At 38.6% G+C, this 21,410-nt stretch overlaps 1 protein-coding gene across 1 annotated transcript in view; it reads right to left on the bottom strand.

The window, feature by feature from the left end:
- RASSF8 (Ras association domain family member 8) overlaps nt 1-10,022 on the bottom strand; it is an 80,409-nt gene extending 70,387 nt beyond the window's left edge. The window contains exon 1 of the mRNA XM_070271092.1: nt 9,955-10,022. The gene's annotated coding sequence lies outside the window, so the exon portion shown is untranslated. The remainder of the gene's footprint in view (nt 1-9,954) is intronic.
- Nucleotides 10,023-21,410: the final 11,388 nt, after the last annotated feature.

The raw sequence follows: 21,410 nt of genomic DNA, 5'->3' as shown, positions 1-21,410 counted from the left end.
TTTCTCCTAGAAGTCCCAGATCTTTGGTAGGTTCTATTAAGTGGTGTGTGTGTTTGTGCATGTGTGTTGTGTTTTAACAGAAATCAACAAAAAAGAAAAGTTTAACACTGGGCGAATCTGAAGACTGTACATATAGGAAGCAAGTCAAAAACAGATGAGGTGATGCTCACTTGAGACAGGTCTCTAGCTTAGCAAGATCAGGAGGAGACTTTCATAAGCTTTGAAAGTGGAGGTTCAGGACAAGTTTCTCTAAATTTCTAAGGAGGAAATACAGTCCAGCTGAAATGTGAGAGGAAGAGTGAAAAAGAGAGAGAGAGAGAGGGAGAGAAGGAGAGAAGGAGAGGGGGGAGAGAGAGAGAGAGAGAGAGAGGGAGAGAGGGAGAGAGGGAGAGAAGGAGAGAAGGAGAGAAAGAGAACAAGTTCAACCGTTGATATGACATGGAATTACTTGGTAAAAAACTTTTTTTCCCATCTCATGTGAACCTTCTTAACTCAGTGAGTCTATATAGTCTTTAAAGGCAGAAACCATGGATTCTATCCTACTGTACTTTTATACCTTTGCACAAGGTCCACTTTAGATAAAAGAAATTGCCTTTGCAAAATTACAGAGTTACGGTATCATTACTAGCTTAGTAGATCTTAAGAACAAAAAAAGATTTGGTATTTTGGTCCTGTTTTTTGGGTGTTTTTTTTTTTGAGGAAGATTACCCCTGAGCTAACAACTGCCATCAATCCTCCTCTTTTTGCTAAAGGAAGACTGGCCCTGAGCTAACATCGGTGCCCATCTTCCTCTATTTTATATGTGGGATGCCTGCCACCGCATGGCTTGACAAGCAGTGCATACATCCGCACCTGGGATCCAAACCAGTGAACCCTGGGCCACCAAAGCAGAACATGCAAACTTAACTACTGCGTCACTGGGCTGGTCCTGGACCTGTTTTAATTTTTATATTCTCCCTACTGTGTTCAAGTAGATACAGGCACTATCTCATTCACAGGGATAGAAACCAGGCCACAGAGAACGACTCCAAGGAAATGACAGTCACTAGTGCAATCAGAAGTAGACTCGATCGCAGTCTCACATATATCAGGTAATTACATACGAACCTCATTTTTACAAACTCAAACAAATGAAAGAATGCAAACCAACAGTAAATATCTACTGAACTCTCACCAATTCAGTGTGCAATCTGATAATCATATCTGCCGTTAAGATTATTCTGGCAATTAAAGGAGTGAACCTGTAAAGCATTTGTGTAATACATGCACACACACAAAATGCTAATACTATAAGTTTAAAAAGACATAAATACATATTGTAGGTATATATTTTCTGCACAGATACTCAAGAAACTGTTAACAATGGTTACCACTGGGTAGAGGAAACACAATGAGGAAGGAGGCAATTTTTCATTTTATACCTTTCTATACCTTTAAAAGCCAGTCCTGGCGGTCTAGTGGTTAAGGTTTGGCGTTCTCACTGCCATGGCCAGGTTCGTTTCCTTGTCTGGGACACACACTATCCATCTGTCGGTTGTCACACTGTGGTGGGCTGGATGTTACTGTGATGCTGAAAGCTATGCCACCAATATTTCAAATCCCAGCAGGCTCACCCATGGTGGACAGGTTTCAGTGGAGCTTCCAGACTAGACAGACTAGGAAGGAGGACCTGGCCACCCACTTCTGAAAAAACTGGCCATGAAAACCCTATGAACAGCAGCAGAACATTGTCTGATATAGCGCCAGAAGGTGAGAGGATGGCGCAAAAAGATCCACCAGGGTTCTGCTCTGCTGTACACAGAGTGGCTAGGAGTTGGAATCAACTCCAGAGTATTAACAACAAATACACTTTATACTTACTGTATTACTTTTTTTAAATGAGCAATTGTTTTAAATATCCAATGACTAATGCTTTGCTAGAAACTTCTTTTCTAGAATTTCAGAAAAATAGAAGGTATCAGAAATGTCTTGTCAGAAAAGCAATTCTTAGTATCAAGCATTGCCTTCTAAGAAGGAAATCAAACAAAGCTGAAAACTATTTTGATAATGTAAAATATTGTGTGTATACACACACACACAAATTTTATTTAAACTTAAAAGTGGTTCATTTGTCATTAACTACAACTCCTTAAAGAGCAGACCAGTATGCTCCTTGTTGCTGGAACTGGCCCACCACGCTCACTTCAGGGATCAGTGCCCTGTGATGAGACAGCCCAAAGCTGCAACAGGGCAGCACAGTCTGATCTTCCCAGGGCCTTACACACCAGAGAGATGAAAGTTAATCCTTAGTGACAAAGGGACTGTGTTGTCCACAAATCTATAAACATAACTGAAACAAACAAGGCCATTGTTAAGAGCTGTATTCAGGAAAAACAGCACAAATCAACAAAGTAATATGTAAGACTTCAGAGGCACAGTATCTCACTCTGAGTACATTTCCTAAAAATTCCTTAAGTTTCTTGCCCAGGTATAATCCCTGTAAACAAAACAGTGAGGTCAATGGGGAAGGTGGGAGGGGGGTAAAAATCAAAATGGCTAAGGAATTAAAATAAATGTCCTAATTCTCCCATTTAATCCATAAAGACTTCAGTGAGTTTGATTTGAAGTCATTGACAAACAATATTTGAACACATAAACCTCTATGTATCAAAAAGACAACAAAGAGGGGGGCCAGCTCCATGGCCTAGTGGTTAAGTTTGGCGCACTCTGGTTCAGTTCCTGGGCACAGAACTACACCACTTGTCAGCGGCCATGTTGTGGCAGCGACCCACACACAAAACAGAGGAAGACTGGCACAGGTGTTAGCTCAGCGCGCATCCTTCTCAAGCAAAAGGAGGAAGATTAGGAATAGATGTTAGCTCAGGGCTAATCTTCCTTGGCAATAAATAAATAAATTTGTTACTTTATTAAATAATAATTAATTAAGTGACGCAGCCATGATGAAAACTGTACGGAGATTCCTTAAAAAATTAAAAGTAGAACTACCATACGATCCAGCAATTCCGCTTCTGAGTATTTATCTGAAGAAAACAAAAACGCTAATTCAAAAAGATATATGCATCCCTATATTCACTGCAGCATTATTTATAATAACCAAGATATGGAAACAACCTAAGTGTCTATGGATAGATGAATGGATAAAGAAGATGTGGTGTGTATATATATATATACATACACACACACACACACACAATGGAGTATTACTCAGAGATAAAAAAGAATGAAATCTTGCCATTTGCAACAATATGGCTGGACCTAGAGGATAATATGCTAAGTGAAATAAGTCAGACAGAGAAAGACAAATACCACATGATCTGACTTATGTGTGACATCTAAACAAAACTAAGGAACAAACAAAACAAAACAGAAACAAACTAATGAATACAAAGAACAAACTGGTGGTCACCAGAGGGGAGAAGTGTGGGGGGCAGGGCAAAATAGGTGAAGGGGATTAAGAGGTGTATGGGGCTGGCCAGTGACGTAGTGGTTAAGTTCTCCTACTCTGCGTCAGCAGACCAGGTTCGTGGGTTCCAGTCCCAGGTGTCTACACACCATTCATCAAGCCATGCTGTGGCAGCATCCCACATACAAAATAGAGGAAGACTGGCACGGATGTTAGCTCAGCGACAATCTTCCTTAAGCAAATAGAGGAAGATTGGCAACAGATGTTAGCTTAGGGCCAGTCTCCCTCACCAAAAAAACAACAGGTGCAAATTTCCAGTTATAAAATAAATAAGTCATGGGGAGGTAATGTACAGCATAGGGAATATAGTCAATAATATTATAATAACTTTGTATGGTGACAGACCAGAACTAGACTTGTCATGGTGATCATTTTGTAATGTACATAAATGTAAAATCACTCTGTTGTAATCTGAAACTAATATAATATAGTATGTCAATTATACTTCAATTAAAAAATAAATAAAATGGATAATGGAAAATCACACAAAAAAATAAAACTACTGAGGCACTTGATATAATAGGCATGAGGAAAGGGCTGAGATTTAAACATAGGGCCACAGTGCTCTTTATCATTCCCAGGGATGCTGGGCCCCACACATCCAGGAAGCACGATACCAGACACACAGGTATACTACAGTCTAATATGAATGGCGGCCAGGGAGTGTGATCTGTTCAGCTCTTCCCAGAGATTTGATGATCCCCTTGCTATTCAATTCTGTGTATAATCCATCTCAATAAATATATTTTTACAGCAAATATATATGTTTTTCCAGAAGGTAAATAATGAAATCTTAGACCTTTGATCAACCTTAGATTTTTAAAAAACTGAAATCAATTTTCAAGTTTCTGATTATAAATATATGTTCATTTTAGAGAATCTGTAATAATTATTATTTTCCTGTAGTTCTACCACTTGGAGATAATCACCATTAACACTTTTGCATATTGCCTCCTTGTTTATTTTCCATGTAAATACCTTAAAAAAATACAAGGTTGTGGGGCTGGCCCTGTGGCCAAGTGGTTAAGTTTGCGCGCTCCGCTGCAGTCGGTCCAGTGTTTCGTTGGTTCGAATCCTGGGCGTGGACATGGCACTGCTCATCAAACCACGCTGAGGCAGCATCCCACATACCACAACTAGAAGAACGCACAACAAAGAATATACAACTATGTACAGGGGGCTTTGGGGAGAAAAAGGAAAAAATAAAATCTTTAAAAAAAAAAAATACAAGGTTGTAATTTATACTACGTCCTAACATGCTTCCTTCTTAGGTTACTATCGTTTTTCCATTGAATTAAATAATTTTAAAAAACTAGATAAGTAGGTAGTAGGTAAACAGATAAATTCCATTATCGGCTACCTTCTAGTTGCATCATATGAGAATTCTGATCTTACTTCACTGACTGCTAACATCAGGAATTATACAGGTCTGCTTATGTTGCATTTTATGTATAGGTCACTATATATGTGCCATGTACATGTTTTTGAATCTTTAAGAATATGATATATCAACTATGATATTTCTTTATTAAGACTGAACAAATCTTTACGTCTACATCTGTATTTATTTAAACTATCCACTATGAACTACCAACTAATTTTTTAATTGGGTATTGATTATTTTCTTACTGATTTGAAATAACTCCTTATATATATGTATTAACTCTATTTTTTCTATCTATCTATTGAGAGAGGGAGAAAATATACTTTCCTCAAGTAGTTGTTTGCCTTTTTGTGATCTGACATATATAAATTTTAACTACTTTACTTTTAATGTAATTACATGTAAGAATCATTCCCTTTGCTTCTATATTTTAGTTTATTCTTCCCCAAAACCAAGCTCAGATATTCATGGACATTCTTTTCTAGTATATTTATTACTACATTCTTATATTCATTATTTGCAATGGCATTTTTATCAATACAACATTCTTCTTGGCCTTCTCTTCTGTTCCAAGGATTTGTCTACTTTATCAACATACTATTTTTTAATTAATATCTAGCATTATAAGTTTCTCTTCATTATTCTTCTTTACATAAACACTTCTTGGCTCCTACTTATTCTATAAAAATGAAATTCAGAATTACTGACCTGTGAAAAATTCTCACTTAAATTTTCATTAGAATTATATCAAACTTACAAATCAATATAAAGAGACTGAAAATAATTAATGGTCTTCCTGTCTACAAACATGGAGTCTCCACATCCTCAGAGTAGAGTTTAATAGTTTCCTTCCTATAGGCCATTCTCATTTCTTACAAAGTTTACTTCTCAGCATAATTTTTATTGCTACTATGAATGGGCTCCTTTTTTCTCATAGTTTTGGAATCATTATTACTACTCTAAAATCATAATATTTACATTATTTATAATGGAATCTTACTACACTCTATTAGTTTGTCTTGAGGATTTTTATTATCTACAAATAATTTTATCCTCCTTTCCATTAATTCTCCCTCTCATTCCTTTTTCTCTTCTTAATACACTGGCTACATATTTCAGAGCTATTTTAGATAATAGTGATGACAATAGGTATGCTGCTAATTCTAATAGGAGAAAATTCTAGTGTCTCACCATTATTAGGATTTTGGCTATTGACAAACTTGATCCCAATTTTGTTTATAAATTATAGATACTTCCATAAAATATACAGTAGATATCTCTAACCAATGATTATATTTTCCTTTACATTTTCCCAGTAAATGGGTTATCTCGGTTTTCTATATCTACATTATACTTTTTAAAATTCAAATTTCGTTGACTTTGTAAAAAAAAAAAATCATCCATTTGATTAAAATTCTCATACATATGTTGAAAAGTCTGTACAAAAGTATGATCACTTCATCTGCAGATAACTACAGTTATACCCTATAACTGCTAATTTTGTACATTTTTTTATTAATTAGAGTAGCCACAAATTCTTCCAATTTATTTTCCAGATTTCCTAAAATGAATGAACACACACACCTTTATCTCCTTATTTCTCCTCACGTTCCTTGCTTAAGGGGAATGTTTTTAACTCCAAATAATCTTAGTTAGTAATCAGTATCTTGTAGAAGGCAAGAGAGAAGCAAACCCTAAAAAAGCTTTCTCTTTAGAAACAATACTCTACTGTCCTTTGTGAAAGATAGCATATCTAAAAATAACATCCAGATACAAATTTCTCAAAGTAAACTTATTCAGCTCATAAAAATAAAACTTCATCCTTTTTATTAAAATATGTTCGTGCTTTGGGCTATAGTACAAGATGCCATAAAATAAAAATATTAACAATTTGATATTAGGTAAGTCATAACATTCCCAGATCAGGGCTCCATGGAAACCAGATTCCAATACTCTTAATATTAAGACTTGAATGTTAACAAACGTATGTGCCAATTTCTTCGAGTCCTGTATCTTTCATATTTCATTACATAACCATCATATAGAACCTATCTTGCCAGCTGAAATAATTAGTTTGAGATATATTATCAGAAAATGTCAACTTCAAATATAAACAGCTGAACTTTTCATTTTTAGTCCACCAGGGAAGTGTTAAAGTGCTAAAAAATGCAAACTGCTACCATCTTCTAAAAACAGAAATGAAATAATTAGGTCACAATAGATGGCTCCTTTTTTGAAAAAAAAAAATAGATGATGAATGAGACTGGAATGCTTATTGTCACTGAAATTCCTCAGGCCTGGATTCCAAGTCTGTGTCTTGATGCAGGTTACTATGACAACTTAAATGACAGAAAATGTCCCCCCTTCTTCTAACAAGAAGATCATTTCAAGCCTCCTAAAATCTGTGTGCATGAATTACCTGTAACAACAATAAACATCTCTTCACAAGTTTTATTTAGATATGCCCACATCTATACCCTTAAAATCAAGTACAAGCATATAAAAAATAAATTCCATTAAATCTATATGGGACAGAAAATCTAACCTGAAAACACGCGTGTACGCACACACACGTACACACACACTGCTTAAAATATAAAATGTTGAGAGTATTCTGAAACTACTCCCCATTACCAGAGGCACAGAACATTACCGCCATATGCTTCATTACAGAAACTGTGGGAAACTACTTGCAAGGCAGTTTTGAAAGAAGATTATAGAGCTAAGTCCTGTTTATCATTATTTTCCCCTCACTAATGCTTTTTACAGGAAGGTACCAGAAAAGGGGTAGGGGAAGATGGCAGTCCTATTTCAAAGAGAAGAGAAGCAAATAATCTGTAAAATCTTACCTTGTTTTACCTAATATTTTTTACACAAAACATGGGCTTTTAAGTTTGTTCTCACACAGCTTCAAATTTATAAGCCTAACAAAGATGCCTTGTGATAAAGTGTGAACTATTCTCTAGTATCATTCTCTAAAAGAATAATGGCTTGAGAAAAATTCCATCGTTATGGAGAAATTTTAGTAGAGATACTCTGTAAAATTTAAAGTTGCTTCACGAAAAGAAATTTAAGGTAGTTTGACAGTGTAGCAATACTGAGAATTGAAAGCTGGTTTTGTCACTCATTAAAGTTAACATGACCAAAATCAGATGCTTCCTTCAGAAGGGCTTAGGGGAGCGCACATAGCCTCTTCCTGTGAGGAAGCTGGGTGACTCTGGTAGCCGGCACAGGCAAAAAGTTTTACAAGTTTCATGTACAGCTATACTCCAGGTTAGGAGCCCTCCATTTATTTAAAGCAAACAAAATTTCATTTTAAAAGGAAAACAAAGCAGAATACTGAAGGAGTCCCTTTGCACCTGAAGTCAAGAATCAAAGGTTGTTAATTTTTAGCACCCTGAGCATTTGAGAAGAAACAGCAAAAAATTAAACCTCTTCAGCAGCCAATTCCAAGCAACTTTAAATGTTCCACCTGAATTAGTGCATAAATACTAGTGTGCTAAGGGAGACAAAGTAACTGAAATGCTCAAACCCAAGTGGACACAATCCCTAAAGAGGAAACCTGAACCACAGTTACTCTTGGTATAACTTACACATAAATCCTCCTAAATAGAAATAATTAAGGTATAAAATAAAGATGTACAGAACAGCTTCAGTAGTGATGGAAGCTAAAACTAAAATTTAAGTGACTATTCAATTGTGGAGAGAACTTCAGTCAGTTGAGCTACGTAATACGTCTTTTTTTCTTCTGCTTTTCTTCTTTAGAGTATGACAAATATCAGGGCTCAACTAGGATTTTTTGGCTCTCATGTGGATATAACAAAATTGCCTTATTAGAATCAGACTACCTGTTCCTCTCAACAGTTGTGGCCCTCTTGTCATGGACTCTGCTAATGCCACAGCAATACAGCAGAATGAACAGGAGAACAACTGAGCCAGTGAGGAAATGACTTGTGGTTTTAGGAATCCATTTCCTTCCACATAGTCTAGCAATTACTACAAGACTCTAAGGTTATACTTTTTATTTCAGGGGGAAATTAATTTATGTGAGACCTTTGAAATCTATCATCTAGGCAAAAATGCAAGCACACAACTTTTGCAAATGAGGGACTAAGGAATTTATAAGACAGCACGCTGGTTGGTGCCCTTAAGAGTTTATTCACCTGTAAAATGTGAACAGTTTATTCGTAAGTGATTCACTTACTACAAACAAGGTCAAATTATTTTTCCTTCTGGGACCAAGAAGTAACTTTAATGTTCAACAGACAGGAGATGATACACATCAAGCATACAAAAGGCAAGTGGAAAATAATTTAGTCATATATCCTCACCTCAAGTGACTCTGTGCCCCCCTCTACTTAATAAAGCCAATTATTGACACTATTAAAGAGATGGCAGCTCAAAATATAGGATATTTGAGACTTATCAAGATTTTCTAACCCTCACTGTGGGAAATACTTCTCTGCTTTAAAAGAGGCTGCCAATTTAAAGCATGAGGAGAACAGTGCTCGGGAAGCCCAAGAGTGGTATTACACAAAATTTTGCTTCAGACTTCAAATCTGAAACCTAAAGCACGTTTCATGATGCTATTAGTGTCAACTCATAGGACCTAGGATCCTATCGAACCTAGGATTTATATCAAAGTGGCAAAAGATACTATCACTAACCACACTTTGTGCTTATCTAAATAAAGGGCTTACGAATGATGATTCTTAAGAGTTCACCAGTGAACGCAATCTCTGAAAGTCTCCCAAAACTTTGAAAAGTTGTTTAAAAAAAGTCACATTAAGGGGCCAGCCTGGTGGTGTGGTGGTGAAGTTCTTGTGCTCCGCTTCAATGGCCTGGGGTTTGTTGGTTTGGATCCTGGGCACAGACTTATGCACTACTCATCAAGCTATGCTCTGGTGGCATCCCATATACAACACAGAGGAAAACTAGCACAGATGTTTGCTCAGCGACAATCCTCCTCAAGCAAAAAGAGGAAGATTGGCAACAGATGTTAGCTCAGGGCCAGTCTTCCTCACGAAAAAAAGAAAGAAAGAAAGAAAGTCACTTTAAGTGATACTCTTCTAAGATGTATGTACAGAGTACAAATTTTCGGACTCACCTTCCCTCGCTGGAGTCCCCAGGCAGGAGGAGTGTGAGGTAGTCTTGAGGAAGGGGAGAGCACCAGACAGTATTCTAGGAGGAGATACACAGGCACCTGAAAAGGTACACAGTGTTCTTACAGTCCTGGCTAATTTTTATCTTAAAAATGCTAAATCACCCCATGTTAACTTAGAATCATCAAAGAGCAAAACACACAAGCTTTGAGCTTCAAATAGTTTTCCCAAGAATTTTTCCTCCCTACTCTGACCCTCCCCCTTAGTCGTCTGAATTGCAGTATTTGCGGGGTGGGTTTGTTTTCTGTTTGGTTTCAATTAGCATTTTTGTGCCTTTGAAAAAGGAATTTCAGATGGGGCCATGGTGTTCTAGGAAAGACTTAGTGCCTTCTTTTTCTCCTGACCAAAGCTCCCTGCAATACCACAATAATTTCTTGAAAGCAGTTTAGCAGTTAGATATTTGGAAAATTACCTAAAGGCCAGGGCCTAAAATGAAGCTGAAGGAGAGATCCGGGGTTTTCACTCCTAAAAAATCAAAACAAAAACATGCCGCACTCGTCCGTGGCGAGTACAAATTACTACCATTTGCTAACCTAAGAAAGAGCGTAACTTGGCACCAGTCCTTTTGACCATTCTATTGCCTAATGCTGTGAGAATGTGAAACCCTGCCATGACATTAGGTATAAAGAAAGCCTAAGAAAGAAATCTTGGCCAAAGACGGGAATTGACGCAATTCATATGTCTGCCACATTCAGACTATGCCCTTAACAGATGTTTCTGCATTTATTTATAGAAAGGTTTACTTTAGTAACAAGACCATCTTCCATCAACCATTTTTTTTAATATCCCAAGACACTGAACTATTTTTACTATGAATAGAAAATGCCACCAAAAAAGTTACAATCCTTAAAAATTCTTAATTATGAAATAATATGAAATATCAAATCAGAAACAGTGTAAGGAGAAAGAACTGGTGGACCCCAAGCCTGCTGCAAGCTATCAGAAAATATATAAATTTCAAACACAACTGAGGAAGGGGGAAGTTAGTCCAAAGTTTCCCCTTCCATAGCTGGCTTCTTTCTGCACAGCTACTATACCCCTGAATGGAGACACTGTCTCCAAATCTGGTTACTGGACTAACACTTCATGTAACTTAATAGTTGTTATAAAAATGCCATTCATTTCTGGATTATTTTTTGCATAGTGTTATAGTTGCGGTGCAAAGGTGCATTAGTGCATGCTTCCAAGTTTCAAAAGAAAAAGAGAGTAGCAGTCACATTAAAATTTTTTGCTACTGAAAATAAATAGGCTTCAAGTCAACTAGATGTCACAGAATTTCTGTTTCATCCTCTTACTTCAGATGGGTGTTTCCTTCTGGCTTCAACTAGACCTACCTACCTCCTAAACAAGCTGGAAGAAAGACACATTCGAGGCCGATGTGCTTTGATGAAAGAGCCTGCCCATGGAGCGTGGACATTCAGAAAGCAGTGAGGGGCCAACTGTGCTGGGAGAGAGGACTGGGCAGTGAATTCAGAACCAGGGTGAGCAGAGGCTAAATAAATAGACTAAACACTCTAATTCCCACCCATGGGCCTAGAAGCTGTCTGGAATCTAGCCTGGTGGGCAAAGGGATTCTTATCAATCTAAATCAAAATCTTTTTTCCTACCCATCTTTTCTTCTTTAAATCCTCACCTCTCTTTTCAGATCTGATGTCAAGATAATCTTCTGGCAGTGGGAAGTGGGCAGTGAGAAAGAGTTTCTAAAATTGAAGTAATCGTTTTCTTCTTCTGTCCATAAAATGAGGTTATCACTATTAGAGCCAGACATTTAAAGGCCAAGAGGATTATGGTGCTTATTCCCTCACATATAATTCAAAATGATACTAAGTTACATATATGCTAACATTAAAATCTTTCCTTTTTAGACTTCTATAATGGTAAAGTTCTGGATGAGTCTAGGCTCTTTGGCATGGGATGAGAAGTGTCCCAGTCCTCCTGGTGCCCTGGGAATGTGCTTGGGAAGCCTGTGGGAAATGCCAAACCCAAAAAGAAGCCAAGGACTCAGGCTCTTGTACACCTGTCTTCATCTCTGCAGTGCCCTCTGAGGCCTCAACTGTCTCCCCATCCATTACTATAGCCATCCTAACTACTCAATCCTTCGCCCACCCTTCAGCCAGACCACTTTAAAAAAAAACAAAAAAAGGGCAAACCCTATCATTCTACTGTTTTGAAAAGCCTCCAAAAAAAAAAGTTCCAACTTCTTTTGTTTGGCCCGTAACTGCAGTAACAATATTTTCCTAATCACAAATACAGACATAAGATCTGGCAATTGTGAGAGTACTCACAGAGGCAATAAGAAATATGAGATTTAAAATGTGATGAGCTCAGAAAATTTACCAGGTACTGGTGCTCTACCTGAGACTCTTCACATCCTTGCATGTCTCAGCTCATTTCCAGTCACTCTCCTGAAGCCACCACACGCCATGACCCAGCCTCACCCCACTGCTCAGCTTTTTAGCCTCTGGCTCTACTTCATGCTGGCATCCCATATCTGGGCCCCACCAACTTTTTGTGCTGACCAAACTCCAACTCACCCTCCAAGACACAACTCAAACATCTTACATCCCCTGGAAACCTTCCCTCCTGCAAACTGATCATTTCAGATATTCCCAAGAGGCTGGCTAACAGTACTCGCGGCACTGTTTCTTAAATCTGCACAGCCCATGAGGTAGGTAAGCTACAGTAAGGGAATAATCAGAAAAGAAGACTAAAGAATAGAAAGGTTAAATAACTAGTCCAATGTCATATAGTTAACAAATAGGGGAGCCAGGAATTGAACCCATGCAAATTGACTGCAGAGCCAGTGATCTTCAACAGCTGACCTTGCCATCTCCACTATGTACCTCTCGAGTAATATTTAGCATAAATTATGACGAAATATTAGCCTCTGCATGAGGGCAGAGATGTCTTGCACTGACATCTGCATTCACACTGCTTCGCACCTAAGAGGTGCTCAATAAATGTCTGTTGAGGACTTGATGAATTCAGAGGGTTTTACAGAATGGCAACGGGTTGTTCAGAGGTGTTGAGCTTATCATCAGTAAAAGCCCTGCCTAGCTAAATGATTTCTTTTACCTAGATATGCTTCTCCCATGATCACGTCTGAAAAATAGACATCTATTATATAAGTAATTGAAATAGACCGATAATCAATGTACCAACATATGCAATTTGGGGTAAAAGGAAGGGACAAAAATTGGAAAATTCTATACTCCAATGATTCTATTATTTTTGGTAAAATTAAAATTAAGGTTATTTGAACATTCACTGGACACTTGTAAATATGTGCTAAAGATTAGACATTCTTCTATTTTGTTAGCCAGTCTCCAAGACAGCCCAAAAATATCCTTGCTTCCTGGTCTTCATGCCCTTGTGTATTCCTCTCCCACAATGAGTACTGTTAACTTGTATAGCCAGTAGGATATCGTGGAAATGGCATGTGACTTCCAGGCTAGGGCATCAAAAGCAATGCAGCTTCCATCTTGCTCTCTGTGATCATTTGCTCACGTTATATAGATGTTCAAGCAGCTCTATGGAGAGGTCCATGTGGTAAGGAACTGAGGCCTCCTGCCAACAACCCCTGTCAACAACCAGTTAAAATTTGCCAGGCATGTGAGTGAACCACCTTGGAAGTGGATCTGCCAGCCCCGGTCTAGCCTTCATATAGACTGCTTACAACATGGGACAACAGCTAGACTGCAGCCTTATGAAAGGTCCTGGGCCACAGCTACCCACCTAGGACATTCCTGGATTCCTGATCCAAAGAAACTAGGTGAGATAAAAATCGTTTATTGTTTTAAGTCTCTAGGTTTGGGGCAACTTGTTATACAACAATAGATAACTAATATATCTATTGTCACCACATAGCCTTTATTTAAATTAGTTTATAAGAATGCAACTAGAAGTCATTGATGTAAATGAACACACTAACAGGTTCTTGCAATTCTTATACACTAAACACAAGCAAAATAGAATGATTAGAACAACTCAAGGGCAAAATAAACTCCAGTTCTCCAGAGGTGTTGCCTTTTTTCTTTTAAACAAATAAAGAATGGAGGCCCTTCATTTGCCTGTAGATGTCTTTTAATGACTGTTGATTAATTGTTGGGTATATTTCCTTCCTCCAAACTAGGTCCACACACTTTATTGCATCTTCCCCTTCCAGCCTAATAAGCTGATCCATAAACCAAAGGAATAGAAATCATCCTTGTTAGTCTTATGATTTGTTATTAAATGTCACTCAGGAAATCAGAAGAGCAACAAAGAAAAAGGATATGACCAATTATTTTTTAAATAGTCCAGCAATCATTTTTGTTTAGAACAGTTTGAAAATGCATTTCATAAACATTATTAGACAAGCTATCCAATGATTACTTGGATAGGGTCTCCTCCCCTGGCTAACACTTCAATGTCCCACACACCAGAGTGCTGTTTTCAGATCAACTGCAGAGTTTTGCTAAGTATTCATGAAATTATCTGTATGTCTTAAGTGAAGATCTATGACTCCAATTTGAGTCGGCCCCCACTGTTATAAGCATGTAGATTAGAGGACAAACACAACCACGTTAATGGAAGCTGTTTGCCTACAGAACATACATCAGACAAATGTGCTTTGGGGACACATTAAACGGTTAGATTAAGCGAGCACTGAGATCGGAACAGCACAATCCTTGGTGTGTCCCAGTGATTAGGACAGAACACATGGCTGGGCCAAAGTTTTAAGAGAAAACATCAAACTGATGGAAATGTAAGGAGGGAAAAAGACCTGAAGAATAGAGAAGGAAACAGGCTCCTTCTGCACAGGACACATCGTAAAGGTGTCTTTACTGTTGCTCAGAAAGTACTGTCGCTTTGTTGGAGGCACAGTGAGTTCGCAGAAAAATTTAAGTGAGATACATATACCCCCAAAAGAGCTGCTTTCTAAGACCAGGAAAAATTCAAGGAAGTTAACAGGTTTTTAATTAAAATGAAGCAAACTACAAAGGCAAAAAAACCGATGAGGTTGTGAATAGTTCTTTAGCAGATCCAGTTTCTCGAAACACACTAAAAGGATTCTCTGGAGGCTTCCACATAGTTCTCTGCCATTCGTTAGACCCACTCCCCTACTGTACCATGGAATCCTGCCTCATTCCTTCTTTACAGGCCTAGCACCTGGCACAGAATCTGGCACACTCAGTCAATGAGGATCAGGGGAAGGCCAGGAGCAGGGTCTTGATAAAGTAAGAATGTGACATGCCATTTCCTGAGGTGCATGCAGGCAGTTAGCTGATACAAATTTCTCTTTTCCTTCTCCCCCTACAAGGAAGGATTGGTTGGGGGAGTGGGAGAACTATTTTTTAAATGAAAGAAAAAAAATTTTAATTAAAAAACAAACTTGTGGCTTTAAGGTGTATTTTTTGTATTAACACAAATGAAATCTCAAATGCTGATTTCAGCCCCCACTGCCCAATCACCCTGGAAATTCTTCTAAATAGTACAGATTACTCTAGTTAACCTCTTCTAGCTTATCGGATTTGATTATCCAGCTTTATCTCTGTCAATTAACCATCTGTCCCAGACTGCTACCAGACAACAGGAAAAATCCCAAGACTGCTTTTAAGTTCTGATTGGAAGGTGGTCTGCATGGATGTTTTAAACTTTCTCCCATTTTTTTTCTAGTGGTGTCAGAAAACTAATTTTAAAAAGACCCTACTGGGACCAGCCCTGTGGCCGAGTGGTTAAGTTTGTGTGCTCCACTTCAATGGCCCAGGGTTTGCTGGTTTGGATCCTGGGTGCGGACACAGCACTGCTCATCAAGTCATGCTGAGGTGACGTCCCATATAGAAGAACTAGAATGACCTACAACTAGGATATACAACTATGTACTGAGGTTTTGGGGAGAAAAAAAAAAAAGAGTAAGATTGGCAACAGATGTTAGCTCAGGGCCGATCTTAAAAAAAAAAAGACCCTACTATAAAGAAGAGTAAGTTGAAATGTGAAGAAGGGATTAATTTTTTTTTTTATTAATGTTATGATAGATCACAACCTTGTAAGATTTCAGTTGTACATTATTGTTAGTCATGTTGTGGGTACACCTCTTCCCCCTTTTCCCTGGTAACCACCGATCAGATCTCCTTGTCAATATGTTAACTTCCACCTATGAGTGGAGTCATATAGAGTTCGTCTTTCTCTGACTGGCTTATTTTGCTTAACATAATACCCTCAAGGTCCATCCACGTTGCTGCGAATGGGCCAATTTTGTCTTTTTTTATGGCTGAGTAGTATTCCATTGTGTATATATACCATATCTTCTTTATCCAATCATCAGTTTCTGGGCATGTAGGTTGGTTCCACGTCTTGGCTATTGTAAATAATGCTGCGATGAATATAGGGGTGCAAGGGACTCTTGGGATTTCTGATTTCAGGTTCTTAGGATAGATACCCAGTAATGGGATGGCTGGGTCATAGGGTATTCCTATTTTCAACTTTTTGAGAAATCTCCATACTGTTTTCCATAGTGGCTGTACCAGTTTGCATTCCCACCAACAGTGTATGAGGGTTCCTTTTTCTCCACAACCTCTCCAACAAGAAGGGATTAATTTTTAAATAACACTAATTAATTTCAAGTAACAATGATTTTCATTCTCCATTTAAAACAAGAGTTGATAGAAAATTGTTAGCATACATAAAAAAAGGCAAAAAATATAGAGAGCAAAGAATATTTTACTATTGAAAATGGAAACTGCTATAGTATGTTGGCATGTTCAAGTATGCTTTAAACAATTATCTAACTTCCTAAATTTAGCTGTTTAATAATATATGTTAATCTTGAGTAAATGTCCTCATCTCAGTTCAAAGAAAAGCATAAGCAATAAAACTACCTTAAATTGAAGAAAAGAGTATCTTTACACTTAAACACTATTTAAGCCAAGCACTCTGCAGACTATACTTTACCATTTCTTAAACCTTATCATTTCCTGCCTTAGTGCCTTAAGAAAGGGAAGCCCTTAGATCATTTCTGGAATTATAGTCTCCCACAGTTTTTGGTTCAGTTTTCGTGTATTCTTTCCCCTTGCTGAGAGCATATAATATTGACAGTAATACTGTGCTAATAATGTTCAATTTGGCTCCAGGCTAATCAAAAGAAAGCTAAGAGGCAAGGCTGCATAGTTCATATGCTATATCATGGATTTTAGTCAGTTCATACCATGTTCCAGTTCACACCAGTTCACTGCCTAGCAATGGCTCTAAAAGTCAAGAGTCCAGGATACAGGCTATCTCAGTACAATGACAGAAACAAACAAGGGCCAGTGTGTAAGAATAAATGCAGGGAGGATAAAGAAGGGAAATGACTAAAGCAACAGAAGTGGAAGAAGAGGGCCATGGGGGGGGGGGGGCAGTAAGTAACAAGGAACTGTGTCAGGGTTGTGAGAAGCCAATGACCATAGGAAAGGACAAGTCAGACACAAGGGAAACACATGGAAGAAGCCAATGGATGGCTAATCCTTGCACAGTTTAGAGAGAAATTGGGTTAAGAGGGGTGACCAGCAGAGGTGCTCGCAGAAGAGGCAAGCTGCCCTGGCATGACATGGAAGCTGGCAGCAGACTGTGCATCACAGGCTCCAAAGGGCAAATGGAACCCAAGAGTCTTGATGGCAGAGCCAACCCGAGAAATGTGAAGTCATCCACACTGTACGACATGAAGGCTCCACAGAGAAAACTGGCCTTGTCCTCTACACGTTCTAGGGGTAGCAGAGACAAGTAAGCACCCTAATCTCAGGTCTGCTGTGAAGTGAATTTGGGACAGTCATAACCTCCTTGAGCCTCAATTTCTCATCTGCAGAGCAAGGTCCTGGGAAGAAGTACACCTGGTGTGTCTTTTAATAACTGACATTGGCAACATCTCTATGGTCCTGGGAAATCCAGGATCCTGGAAGAGGATGACCTGATGAACACACATTATCAAGGCCACTCCTACCTTCCGGGTAGGGGAGAACACAACTTGGGATGCTGGGGAACCCAGACTGGATGTGACTATCTCACCCCTTTAAGACTGAGGGCAGGCTCTGCTACAGGGTCACAGAGACCAGAAGAACTGCTTGCTACAAGTCACAGCTAGGAAAAAAATTTCTCTGAATACTTCATTTTATAGCACTTGCTAAGTGCCAAGTCACTGTTCTAAGTACTTTATGCATATTTGTTCATTTATTTCTTATAAAAAATGCCATGAAATAGGGATTTTCCTCAGTTTCTGATGAGGCAAGAGGAACAGGGTGGTTAAATAATGGTTAAATAACTTATGACCCAGGTCACCCAGCTAGCAAATGGAGGAATCTGTATATAAACCCAGTCCTGTCTGCTGCAGTCCGTGCTCCTTACCACCTTGCAACACTGCCCCTAGCCAGGACTCCGCAGCTTGCTCTCCTGACAGGAAGGCCTCTGGCTCAAATACTGATTTCAGCCACCCCTCCCTAAATTCCACATCTGTGAGATGGGGATAAGACCACTTCCTTCCCAATGGAACAAAATATTTTTATGTGATAATGCCTAACAAACACATGAAAATAAGCTTACATCATACGTCATCAGAGAAATGCAAATTAAAACAATGAGATACCACTACACACCTATTAGAATGGCCAAAATCCAGAACACTGATGACACCAAATGCTGGTGAGACTGTGGAGCAACAGGAGCTCTCATTCACTGCTGCTGGGAATGCAAAATGATACAGTCACTCTGGAAGACAGTTTGGCAGTTTCTTACAAAACTAAACTTACTGTTTCCATAGGATCCAGCAATCACACTCCTTGGTATTTACCCAAAGGAGGTGAAAACTTATGTCCACACAAAACTCTGCACATGTATGTTTATAAAAGCTTTATTCATAATTGCCCAAACTTGAAAGCAACCAAGATTTCATGTCCTTTAGTAGGTCAATGGATAAACTGTGGTACATAGAGACAATGGAATATTATTCAGTCCTAAAAAGAAATGAGCTATGGAGCCATGAAAAGACAGGGAGGAAACATAAATGTATATTACTAAGTGAAAGAGCCAATCTAAAAAGGCTATACATACTGTATGATTCCAATTATATGACAGTCAGGAAAAGACAAAACTATGGAGAGAGTAAAAAGATTAATGGTTGCCAAGGGTTAGGAGAGAGGGAGGGATGGATAAGCAGAGCACAGAGGATTTTTAGGGCAGTGCAACTACTCTGGATGATGCTATAATGGAGGATACAAGTCATTACATATTTTTCCAAACACACAGAAGTACAACACCAAGAGTGAAGCCTATCGTAAACTATGGACTTTGGGGTGATGTGTGATACAGATTCATCACTTGTAACAAATGTTACCACTCTGGTGGGGGATGTTGACAGTGGGGCAGCTATGCATGTGTGGGCTCAGGGAGTTTATGGGAGATCTCTGTGACTCCCTCGCAATTTTGCTGTGAATCTGAAACTGCTCTAAAAAAATAAAGTCTTTTAAAAAATGCCTAACAACAGCTGGCACATTGCAGATCCTTAATAATTGCTAATTTACTCCTTTACCTCAAGCACTCATTACCTAGACAAAGGCCACTATCCGCCCAGCCCGCCATGTTCACATCCATCTGAGGCCCAGCGTGTCATCAAACTGGCTCCCCGCACAGGCAAAGACAGAGCAACCACAAGACTGAGTCTGCCTTTCCTCCAAAAGGTAGCAAACAAAGTTACCTGGGTGTGCGTCCCTTTGTTTGACACAACCTGAACCTAGAAATGACTTCAAGAGCTACGGACAGCAGAGGGCTTGTCTGAACCCAGCAATGAAAGACCTCCTGTTTCTGAGCTGTTATTTGGTATATTACGACATGCCACGGGTCCTACAGTTACAGCATTTGACAGGAAAAACAAAATCTTTAGTAAACTACAGAACAATTATGGGAATTTTTTACAACTCCTCTCTGCATGGTGCAGCAAAAGTACATTACCCTGAGGGTTTAACAGACCAGAGTTCACTTCCCACTCCCACTAGCCAATAAACCCAGGGAAATCAAAACTCCCCCACACTCAGAATCCACATGATCTGCATCTGAAAAACGAAAGGCTCAAGGCCAGGTTTACATCACCACCCTGGATGTTTTCCTCCAGACACATTCCAGTTTGTTAAAGTCGATAAAATTTGGCACCCAAAACTAAAATGACTTTCTAAAAATGGGCTGATCAGCATAAAAGATTTACTATCTGTGTTGATCCTGCCTTGGCTTTTTTATTAAATTATTTTCATTAAATGTTGACGATATAAAGAATTAAAAGGGAACAAACATTCGTGTACTCACAACCAATTTGAAGAAAAGGTAAATTACCAAAACCTCTGAAGCCCCTTTTGACTCTTCCTAACCCACTCCTTTATCCCCTATTTATAAGTAATAACTCTCCTAAATTCTCAGTGTACCCTTGCCTTTTAAAAAATACTTTAATCATGTTTGTATCCCTAAAAATATATTATTTAGTTTGCCCAAGTTTCTGAACTTCACATAAATGGAATCATACTATACATAACCTTTTGCGACTTGCCTTCTCCATTCAACATTATGTTGATGTGTGGATTGGTGATCCATTCATTTTCAAAGCTGGAGAAAGGGCTGACATGCACAGGTGTGGGTGAGGCTGGCTGTTTCCAGGCAGCATCCATGCTGGAAGGGTGGTGCCCAGGCTGCACTGGCTGTTCATAATTGTCAGTATCACTACAGTCCTACAGTAATCTACTTTATGTATAAACTATAGAGTGGTTCATACAAAAAGTGTATGTTTTCTACAATCGATGTTTTGTTTTCTTCCAGGTTTTTTGGGATGGGCCAAATGAAATGCTGTGAAAACTGGTGGACATATGTTGAGTTGCAGGGTATTCATATTTGCAACTTTATTAAAACTTCCTAGGTTGGCTCCAACTTTTTTTTAATGAAAAAGAGTAAATTAGAAAGGAAAAATAGCAGAGAATATTACACTTAGAAGGATACAATCAGTTTTCTGAAACTTTGGCTTAAATTATAGACATATATCACATATATACACACATGTCAGTGAATGAATTTCTTTCTGTGGGTCACAGTCAAAAAGCTTAAAACTGGGGCTGGCCCCGTGGCCAAGTGGTTAAGTTGGCACGCTCCGCTGCAGGCGGTCCAGTGTTTCATTGGTTCGAATCCTGGGCGTGGACATGGCACTGCTCATCAAACCATGCTGAGGCAGCGTCCCACATGCCACCACTAGAAGGACCCACAACAAAGAATATACAACTATGTACCAGGGGGCTTTGGGGAGAAAAAGGAAAAAAAATAAAATTTTTTTTAAAAAAAGCTTAGAAGTGTCTTCCAGTTGATTAATTCTCTCTTTGGCTATGTCTAATTTAACATTAACCCTGTTTGCTAACTTTTA

Source organism: Equus caballus, chromosome 6, assembly GCF_041296265.1.
Source record: "Equus caballus isolate H_3958 breed thoroughbred chromosome 6, TB-T2T, whole genome shotgun sequence".
Classification (NCBI taxonomy): Eukaryota; Metazoa; Chordata; class Mammalia; order Perissodactyla; family Equidae; genus Equus; species Equus caballus.
This window is presented reverse-complemented; position numbering and strand designations above follow the sequence as displayed.